The sequence below is a fragment of the Protopterus annectens genome, chromosome 15.part0, assembly GCF_019279795.1.
Source record: "Protopterus annectens isolate FY-2018-M chromosome 15.part0, PAN1.0, whole genome shotgun sequence".
Classification (NCBI taxonomy): domain Eukaryota; kingdom Metazoa; phylum Chordata; order Ceratodontiformes; family Protopteridae; genus Protopterus; species Protopterus annectens.
The window spans coordinates 379,133,528-379,145,594 of NC_056749.1; positions in this window are offsets into that span (position 1 = coordinate 379,133,528).

Genomic DNA, 12,067 nt, shown 5'->3' on the forward strand with positions numbered 1-12,067 from the left:
TGCAGTAGGTGGATTGGACACTCTAAATTGGCCCTAGGTGTGAGCGTGTGCGTGTGTGTGTGTGTGCCTTCTGTGGAAGGTTGGACGCCGGGCTGGCAACTTGACACCATAAAACTCCACTCCCAATCATGAGTGGACAGATGATCCACTGTGGCGACCCCTAACTGAGAAAAGCCGAAAGAAGAAGAAGAATGTTCTAACATATTGAAAAGTACTCTGCATAATTTACATTTTTTTTTGTCACCAAAAAAAGTGGCAAATAGTCAAACTCTCACAGCTGCTAATCAGTTTGCAAGTCATGCCACTATTTTCCTTACATGGTTCCACTACACATCACCAAAGTCTAGTACACTTTATCCCTCCAAATGGGTCTAATTTATGGGACTGATGTTTCAGAAAGTTGACTTTCAAAAGACTGAGACAAAATTGTCATCTTTCTGAAACTTTGACTTCAAACTAGTGCAGACAGAGTATTTTACTGCGATTGTGATACGGTGGAGATCAGGCTATTTGGCCTTTTCCCTTAAGAAGTTGGATTTTGGAGTTAGTATATATAATTATCAGGGGCTGTGGGAGATGCAGGGGGACTTACTCCCCCTGTAAAAACAAAGTGCTTGTTATTTGTCTGATTTTTAACACTTCAGACTGTCAACAATTTTGTCCATGACATTTTGAAAGTCAACGATTTGAAATACTGATCTTATGAACTAGGTCACTACAGACACATTGAATACCACTTCACCAAATATACTACAAATTTCCAAATACATGCACACAAAAACAAACACCTACATAGTTATCCCCTTCTTTCATAACTCCTGACTCACCTCCTCTTAACTTTATACACCAATTGCAACAACACTAAAGCTTTGAGTAGGCTTTATATTGTTAAATAGATATTTAACAGACTACAAAATCTCCTCTGTTTCTAATACTCCAATCTGTGCAAATGTTCAGCAGTTGACTAGATGTGACAACACAGATTCAGTGAACCAGTATTTAAAAATAGTCATTAGCTGATGAAGCAGTTTTTCTGTTGGCATTATTATGTTTTCCCCTTACATTCCTATATTAATTAAAAAAAATATCCAGCTTTTGTCTTTGAGGCAAATATATTACTGCAATGTGATATCCCCTTCTGTGAAATATAACCCCTCTGTGGTGAAATGACTATGATTGTACTGTGAATGTACTAGTTTGCACATGTGTAGAGACACTCATTGGATATCTTTAATCAATAGAGTAGTTTGTAATTCCTAGCAAACCTTTTCCCTAGGATTCAGAGAACAAGGGCTTTGGTCACATAGACTACCTACTGCAGGCACATGCAGTTTACGTGGTTCAGAGACATGTTTAGCTGCAATGAGAATAACCTCATTATCAGCTAATTTGCATGTTTCTGAATCTCCCATAATTATCACTAGTGCTAAACAGTTGTTTTTTTGGTGGTAATTGCCACTGGCAGCCCGTGCATTACATTAACACAGGAACCCCAGTCAGTCATTCTCGGACATGCATGCAGACATTCACACACACACACACACACACACACACACACACACACACACACACACACACACACACACACGCACACACGCACACACGCACACACGCACGCACGCACGCGCACACACGCACACACACACACACACACACACACACACAAAACAATTGCAACAGAAGTGAAAGGTGGCGAGTCAGGGGAAAAAGGCAACATGATTTCCACAGATGAGGCAGAGTTGGGCACAGTACATTGCAGCACTAGCAAAGATGTAGTGCCCAGTTCTCAATTATGAGCCATAACATAAAAAACACAGAATAAAATACTGACTGCATTATCATACCCAAGCTATGCAGGGCAGTGCATGACCTGGCTATCTAGTACATCAGACATCACCACACCACACAGGTTAGAGGGTCATTAGGACACTGAACACTATAGCTATGTACTCTAGATGGGTGTGGAAAGTTGGGAACCACATCTGCCTTTGGTGAGATGGGGTGAAGCTAACATGACATGACCATTAGTGGTGTCCATATTGTTGAATTGCAGTGCCAAGGTTTGATGTGGTCCATGGCTTGGAAGTGGTACAACTATGGGACTGTGTGCATGCATCCTGATGTGTTGGTCATGATGAACACTGATGCCCCATGACCTGGTCAATATCCAGGACTAAGGGTGGCAACAGTAATGCTGTCTCAACAAAAGTACATGTAGTCTAACTTGGGACAATCTGTGGCCACATCCAGATCCTCCATGGCAGTGGAATGCATAACCTGTGGTGACTGACCAGATGTAAGTCACAATGTTTCTCATGGATGCACCTACAGAAATTATACTTGCCACAACTAACCTCAGCAGAACTGTGTGCCCTCTGTCCTTATACTCCTCACTGTGCAGTTTGTGCTCATCATCCTTCATGTCACGGAACCCACTCTCCTTCTCCACAGTGCTGTGGGCTCCAACTGCGTGTGCATGGATCACTGATCTACTAGTTAATGCCAAGTGCAGTAGCCATACCAAGGACAGCCCTGAAGTCACAAAGGCCCTGCAACCCTTCCACAGCTGTCACCTATTGTGAGTATGTGAAGCTAAGCTCCAGTGTGCATATGAGCTACTGCGTGGGTTGGGGACACAAGAGAATCACATGAGAAACTGTCAGGTACAGGGTGTCCATCATGCATTGGTGAGGCTGTGTGCTGAGCATGTAGCTATGTAGGAGCCTCTATAATGGTGGATGTGGAGAGACCTTCCTTCCTGTAGTGTTATACACACACTGCCACTGTGACATCAGATCATGTCACTTACATGCTGACGTTATCATCAATCAAAGTTATCTTACTGATGTCAGCCCTATGTTGTCACATTATGCTAGATCCTCTGCCAGTGGAAAGTGTGAAAGCATGAGCATACATGATACCATTGTAAGCCCACATACATATGCCTGTAAAATCAACAGTTGCATGCATGCTGCGACACATTAAACTATAGCTATAGTATATGTTGACAAACATAACTTGTCATGCAGGCTGTTACAATTACAGACCACAAGTGACTGAAATAACAGATACAACGGTGGAACTTGCTTAGTCCTTCCCTTTAAACATGCAGTGGTGTGTGCTATACTGTGCTTATAATAGACATTACTAACCTGGTACTTAGCCTACTGATACACGGATGGTTGGTGCAGCCCTGCTCCGTCATGCAAGCTACCCACACCAATGAGAGGCTGCTCCCACTAGCTAAGTGACACCAAAAAGTCCACAAAAATCAGTGAACTAGGGTTTTGGCCTGTTTTCAGGGGTGGCTTGAAATGGTAGTAATACCATCTGGGAGAAATCTAGTCAGGACACCAAAAAACAAAATCTCCCTAATCACAACCAGGTAGCAATTTTGCTGTTAAAGTGAGTGGTTCTTACTGTTGGAGGTGGCAGGTGTTTCTGGATTTTTGGAAGTTTTGACAGATTTTGTGGAAATTTCTGACTTTGTGATTCTAAAGAATGTGGTGAAAAGTGAGGTACACAACTTGAAACTGCATTTAGCACTTGATTACAATATAGTTTTCATTGATGTCACAGCAAGTTGCTGATGAGTTGTACAAGGTACCTAACCTATACTTGTAGGATGAGACACAACTACAGTTGCATGGTCTGTAGAGTTGACTGGCATTATGGCAGATACAGGCCCAGTTTTAAGTTCATGTGGCTTCCTCAGTGAACATTAACAGAAGACTGCTGGATTGTTCAGCTGAGGTTAGTGATGACACTGCCTTTGAATTTCATAGGAAAGTTGCAAAAACATGTAATATGTCAATATGTTCTTTTCTGCACAAAAGAATAGTTTGCTGACCAGTTATATGGTACAGGCCTATAAAAAATGTTGAGGGATATGTACTCTGATTCTTTGATGATTTTTGTTGATTATAATATTAGATTTTGGCTATTTTCAGTCTTGCAGGTCTAGTTTGAAGCACATTATTTAATTTGCCAAGTTCCTTGTGTGTGTATTTCAAACTGCAGTTTATAAATAGCTATCTGTAACACAAGTGAGCCTTAACAAATACTTCTCTTTATCAGAAGAAGCCTGATTGCTACTGGCTGCTCTGGCAAGAACTTAAAAGTAGAGCAGAGTGAATGCCATAAAGAGGAATACAGGAAGACTGAAGGCAGAAATAGGAACTGAAGGAGCAGCGAAAGCAAAGCAGTGGGAATAGCAAGGGAAAGTCAAGAATACTGTAGCACATAGAGAGCACAAGTAGATACAAGAAGATCAATGGCAGAAGGAATGTAAGGACAAAAAGTGAAAGGGTGGGAATGATGAAAGCAAAGGAAAGGAAATCGCAAGAGGAAGGCAAGAATAGCAAAGCTAAAAGGAAGGGAAGGGCAGGAAGTAAACTGAGGAAGGAGGCAGCCCAAAAGAGAGAAAAAGACAAATGCAACAACAGTGAGCAACAACAGGATGAAAGGAGCAAAAGACTCAGCAATGGACAGACTTGGGGGGGGGGGGTTCACCAGGAGGGCATGCTACCAAAAGGTTGAATTCCCCAGTACAATTGTTCATCGACAGCAATATCAGTGAACTGTAGTGGATGGAAAACACAGTGAAGCACTGAACATCTCAAAGGACTATGAATGTGATATTACCACTGTCAGAACACTACAAACAGACAGCCAAAACATACACATCAGACATGATACTGTCCAAATGAATCAATAGTATGATGCATGTGTGCAAAGGCTTCTTAAACCACAACAGGACAATAAATGTCTTACCACAAATTCAAAAACAGCAACAAATCTCGTGGATGAGAGTGGCACCATCGAAACCAGGGAAAACAGATGACAGTCGCCCCCTTGGAACAATAGGTTAGCTGCATAGGTAACTGCAGCACCAAAGGAGTAAGAAACTGCTGTACATAGAGAACTATACATATGTATGTATGAGAAAAGGAGTTGAAATTGAGGAATTACTGGGTATGCAAATAAATGTAAACAAATCTGTCATGGAAGGGCTGTAACAACAACAGCACCAGCAGATGGAGAAGTATTGCTATGCTTCACATGTCACTAGCACCACCCAGATGCTGCTGAGACAAAGGTATGGCATGGCTGAAACACTCAGTATAAAAGCTACAGGAAGTAGTGATCCACCAAGTTGTGAAGTATGTCTGTGATAGCATGGGTAGTAATGATGTACACTGTATACCAAGTAGAGGAGCACTTCACTAGTCCACAGGATCCACTGATTGAGAAGGGATGTCCACCAGGACAAAGTGGTCACATTGCATGATATTATCCCATAACAGTGGCCTCTCAAAGAGGATTTCTCTATAAAGAGATACACCTATGAAGAAGAGTCTTGTACAGCAGTGCTGCTACTGACACTGAGAACAAAATTTTCAATCTCAGACAAGCAATATGGTGGGTGGTAGATGGCAAATTTGTGATGAAGGGTCACGTCATGTCAACTATATTATATATATAGTATACCAAAGATAAACCGCTGCTCCAAATGTTTTCTGTTGGCATGTGTGTGAGCCACAAATAACTGCACACCTATAACATGAGTGCAAAGTGCAAATTTGCAGTTTTAAAAGTACTGTATTTTATTTTTTCCTGTTACCTAATTGTTTCACTGAATAGTGTGCTGTGTGCATCTCTGCTGTAAGAGGGGGTTGTGGTCTTCTCACTTCTTTGTTATCTGATATTTAACTGTTAGTCTAGAGGGTTTCCTCTGTACTTTAAGTGCTAGCCACAAAGTTTGAGAATTCATTTTATGCTCAATTTCTGAGTAACTTGGTTGACTACAATCACCTGCATTAGAAGCTGAAGTTAAGTGCAGACTTACAGTACTGTATTTTATTCTTCTGTTAAGTGCAAACTTGCAGTTTTAAAAGTACTGTATTTTATTTTTTCTGTTACCTAATTGCTTTACTGAAAAGTGTGCTGTGTGCCTCTCTGCAGTTACTTCCACACCCACCCTCCTTGTTCTTGTCTTGGTGTTAGGGTTGGAGACTCTGGAATTGTCTGCCCCTCCTATAAGTCTGTATTTGAATACTCCTCCTGGGTCCATCTCATTTACTCACTTAACCGAGTACAGTGCGATCATATTCTGAGTCTAGTGTTCACTCTACTTAATACAGAGAGAAGATTTGTTAAGGCCAACCCACTTAGGTTCTTCCTTCCTCTCTCCCTGCACTTTACTAACAAAAAAAATTGTACTTTATTCATCTGCTTTTACTGTATTTGTGTTTCCGCCTACTTTATGTTGTTTTTGCCTCTTCTTAAAAGTATTCAATTGTATTTATTCTGCTGCATTTATTACTGCTTGGTAGTAGCCTGATTAAATTATAACTGTTATTTTGTCTTTTGGTTTAAGCACCCGGGCTTCATACCAGTTGTTTTATATTAAGAAGGTTTGTGGTCTGCACTGTTGTGGCAGGACAGGTAGCTTACATCCTTCTAAGATGGGGATTGCTAATTGAAAGCTCAGTGTCTGCTATTCTAAAAGTGTATTAGTTCTAGTTTAAGCACTTGGGCTTCAGGCCAGTTATTCTATATTAAAAAGGTTTGTGGTCTGTACTCTTGTGGGAGAGAAGGCTGGATTCTGCTCTTCTGAGCTGGGAATTTCTGGTCACAGGCTTAATGTGCCTGCTTATTTGAACTGTTTCTTTCTGAAATTGGTGCGCCTTGTTGCTGTAGCATAGACCAGATTCAGGCCTGCTGAATCTAGCTTTGCTTGTATAACTTGAGCACTGATCCAGGCCATCCTTTTTAGAGAAGGTTCCCCTGCACCCTAGTGGCAGGAGTGTGCATTTAGAACTTGTCTGATTGAAGACTGCTGGAACAGGGCTCAGTTTTGAGCTTCTTCTGGATAAATGAGTAACTTGTTTAAATCAATTTGTTCATTTTCTATTGTTTTATATATATATATATATATATATATATATATATATATATATATATATATATATATATATATATTGCACTTTATTCATCTGCTTTTACTGTATTTATGTTTCTTCCTACATTATTACTAGGGGTATTGACTACAACTCTGATCTGAGATATATAACAATAAGTATCATTTTCTGTGCATTTAAAGCATTTTTTTATTGTATCTGCTTTATTTGCTGAAAAAAAAACAAAAAAAAAACTTGTTTCCCACCTTTCTAAGCTAGTATAGTCCAGTTTTCAGGTTAGTGCTGAATTCAGGACTGTGTTACAAGTCTATGGGTTTGCCCATACCATACTTGGATAGAAGGAAGTTTCTCTGTTCACCTGTGAGAGAGGTGAGCTGTGAGCAGCCTATCTGTCTCTGGAGGAGTGGTTTCAGCCCAGAAATTAGTAGTTTATTGGACAGTTTGGGCTAATTTCTATCTCTTTCATTTCCCTGCTATAAAACCCATATTTGCCCGGTTTTGCGAGTCAGTCAGTGCCAGTTAGCTAGGTTATAACTATTCCCGGCTCCACATGTCTCCTCTTCAATTTTTCCCTTGAATCTAGACAAATATTCAACTTAAGCACTCAAACAATTCATTTCTCAGCCCGGCACTTGCTAAAAACTCATAGCAAGCACTTATAAACCCTAGCACTAGACTCTCCTATACTGTACAGAAGGACAAGGCTCTCTATTCGACCTTACCAGCCAATCAGTAAAACAGTTCACTGTACCTATCCAGGCATGTCCAAAGGGCAATTTCAGGTGTATGCTCCAGTCCAACTGGTGAATCTGGGCATTTTGAGGCAATGTTACACAGACAAACCTCTCCTTCTACCACCAAACACTAATACACGCGAAAGATACAATTATACAGCCAAACTGGAGACTAAGTTCTCTCAACCCAAGACTGCATCAGACAGTCAACAGGAGAAGGGAAATACTTGCATCACACCACCAGTCTCACAGAGACCCATTAAACCAGCACTGGCAAAAAACACACATAAATACACAAAAACATACTCAGAGGCTCTAAATAAAAATCTGCAAAAGCAACAAAGACCTCCAAAGCAGACATCCAAGCAACCTCCACCCCCCAACACAAACCATGAAACACATACTTCACAAAACCAGTGTGCCACGCAATCACAGCCCTTAAGGTAAAATAACATACCAACACACTAGTAATAGGTGACTCTATAGTCAGGCATACTGACGTCCCACTAACTAGGCTGAACAAGGAGAAGGTTACTGTTAGCTGCCAGTCAGGTGCCAGGATCCGCCACATAACACAAGCACTCAGGTCACTCCAGAACAAGTACAAATACGACTGTCATTGTCCATGTTGGTGTGAATGACCTGAGCCATACCTCCCTGGACTACATGAAAAGAGAAATGGAAGAGCTCTCTGATCACATACCCCAGGCCGGTATGACCCTGACCCTGAGTAGCATCCTGCCCTCACCAAGAATGATACCATGGTATAAAGAAAAAAATATCAATTTCAACTATTGGCTAAGTTTCTGGTGTCATTCAAAGGGGATCCAGTGTCTGTCCACCTGGGATGACATGCTCGACAAGCCACACTGCTTTGCTAGAGACAGCTTGCACCTGTCACCCTTAGGCTTTCGAATACTGGCGAAGACTCTTGCCAACCCATAGTGCCTTTTTAGGCAAGGCTCAAAAGACAAACCCACTGCCATAAATAGCGCAAGTAACAAAAAACTGAGGGTAATGCTACTCAATGCCAGAAGTCTAAACCTCAAAAATGCATACACTCGAGGCACTCCTCAGTATGGAGAAATTTGGTATATGTGCAGTAACTGAAACCTGGTTTAAGGCTCCAGAGAGCACCCCAGCACTACCAGGCTACAACTCATACCATACATTTCGGCCACAGAACCCAGACCGAAATACAAAAGGTGGGGGCGTATCCATATTCATTAAGGATATCCACACCTCCAGGTTAGTGGCACAGCATGATGCTTCAGAGATCATCCACGTGCAACTAACAATGGGCAAAACTGCAATTCAAATTGTAGCTTGCTACATATCACCCGCCATGTCCCAGGACCCCATTCCACATTTCTGGAAACACTGGGAAACATAAAGGTCCTACCAAACATCCAAATATTGGATGATTTCAATTACCCAAACATTAACTGGGAGAACTACTCAAGTACTAACTCTCTTGCCCAACATTTCCTAGAAGTTATAAACTCAAATGTCCTGGATCAACTGGTCAACACTCCCACCAGAGGTGACAACATATTGGACCTGGTCATCACCAACATGGGTGACTGGTGTTCCACACTGGAGGTCAACCCCTCGCTGGTTAGATCTGACCATAAACAAATCACTCTGGATATCCACATTCCGCCCCCACCCCGGTCAAGGAAACCACTGTGAAAAACTTTTCAAAAGCAAGCTTCATGTTACTTAAGACCGAGGTGGAAAGTTTCAAAGCCCCCATGCTAAAGGATAATGCTGTTCAAGCTGCAAAATCCTTTACTAATGCATTCTATGGGCACCTACAAGAATTCAGAGATTGTGCTATCCCAAGCAAAACCAAGACTCACTACTCCAAGAAAAGGAAACCAGTCTGGTGGACCCCTGCCATAAACAAGCTATACAACAGAAGGAGGAAACTAGTACAGAAAAAGAGTAAAATCCCAAGAAGGGAAAACATCCCTGATCAGTATCAGCAAGAAACTACAATCCCTCATAAAATCATCCAAGACTAACTTCGAAAGAAAAATTACCAAGGACTCCAAAGATAACCACAAGGCATTCATTAGCTATGTCAAGAATCTAAGTGGCAATGCTCAGATCTGCTCAGAGTATGTGCAGAATGGCACAAAATACACTGAACTGACTGATATCACCAACATCCTGGCAGACAGGTTCAGTGCAAACTTCACACCCCTCTCACCCACAAAAGGGCCCATAACCATACCAGAAGAATGTAGAGCCCCTGAAATCACAGACACTCAGGTTAAAACAACCCTCTCCAAAGCCATAAACGCAGCATCAATGGGACCGGATGGTGTCCTGGGCTGCATCCTACATGACCTCAAAGATGAACTAACCTCTCACCTAAACACACTGTTCAAACTCACCCTCTCCACAGGCTAAGTACCCATAGAGTGGTGCACAGCAATGGTCATTTCAATCCACAAAGGTGGAGCCACAACAGACCCCGGGAACTATTACCCTATAAGCCTGACTAGCTTGGTCTGCAAGGCTATGGAGCACATCATTATTGAACTCATTAACAGAGACATTGGGAAACTCCAAACACTGGACCCTACCTGGTTCGGCTTTGTTAAGGGCAGATCATGCCTCCTAAACCTGGTGGACATCTTTGTGACAGTTAACAAGGCTATAGACGAGGGAAAGGTACACACAGCCTACCTAGACCTCGCAAAGGCCTTCGACACCATTCCCCATTCTGGTATTATAGACAAGTTCACCAACATGAACATAAAATCATATGTCACAAGATGGGTTGCCAACTGGCTCACGGACAGAACCCACATGGTGAGAGTTGCGGGAGCTAGGTCCGACTCTAAACCGGTTACAAGTGGCATTCCCCAGGGCTCAGTTCTAGGACACTTCCTGTTTGGCATATACTTCTCAGAGGTACAGGCAAGCACAGGAGGAGTATGGCTGATCAAGTTCACAGACGACTGCAAACTAGGGGCTATAATTGACTCTCTGGCTGACACAGACATCCTCCAAAAGGGTCTCACTGAGATGGATACCTGGTGTCAAAATTATGGCCTCATGCTACATGCCAAAAAGTGCATAGTCATCTCCTTTGGAAAAAACAAAGTACCCACAAACTACCACATAGGTGGTAGTACCCTAAATACGGAAGACATAATAAGGGATCTGGGGACCCAAGTAGATAGTAACCTCTCCTTTGATAATCACATTGCCAAAGTAGTTAGAAAATCCTTCTATGTGGCCACCTAATCACAAATGGGTTCACATCCAGATCAAAAGAGGTCATTGTGCTCCTCTACTCATCACTCATCAGACCCATCATAGAGTACAATGCCCCATTTGGGATGTACCTACAAGACACCTGCAACAGCTGGAAAGGCCACAGAAGTATCTCACCAAGAGGATCACTGGCCTCAAACAGATGCCCTTTGCAGCTCGACTAAAGAAACTCCAGCTGTACTCGGTTGCATACCGCCTACTCAGAGGTGATCTCTGCCTGACATACAAGGCCATGTCCAACCCAGAATTGATGTACATGCTCCACCTAAAGAAAACCATATCCCCTCGAGCTACATGTTCTAGGGATCTAAACCTCACCACAACAATAAATAGGATGTGCTAAAGGGATAGATTATTGTTCCAGAGACTTCCCATGCTTTGGAACAAGATTCCAATCTACATTAGGCAGAGCTCCTCACTAACACTCTTCAAGAGAAACCTTGACGAGTGGATGGGAAACAGAAAGTTTACCCCAGGGATCACTTCAGTGGCTCTGCTGGACAGAGGCACAGGGAACTAATCTAAGGGGGTGACTAGGCTTATAAATGCCTTTGGGCAGATAGCCTAGTACCTACCTATGAACCTATGATATGGACCCTGTTACTGTAGTTAATGGAGGAAAACATCTCAAAAGTGAACGAACATATGTGATGTCTGACTTCAAAAGTGCAGCCATATGCAGTAATAGAGCAAGCCTGCAACTATCACTACCTAAAGGGTGTCTCTTACATTTCTCACAATGTTTATATAGCATAAGGTGCAATGCCATGGCATGGCATGACCAGATGATATCGATCCAATGTCCACTTCCAGCTCAGTGTTTGAAGTGTTTAGTAGCCCTGGCATTCCTCACACCACTGGAGATACCTGGTATTTTTGAAGAGCTGAGGGACTTATTCCCCGCATAAGCATCCCCCTTACTGACATACTTTGAGGGCACCTTTGTATTGCCACAGAAACATAGGTATGGCACTCTGTTGTCTAGAGGGCACAGACTTGCACCTTACTACACCCCTCGCTAGAGTTCTGGTGTATTGCTGATCTTTGTGACAAGGGAGATACCATGTACCCATATTTTCATGGAAGCATGGAACTGTTGCCTATGGTGCTTATTGGCAA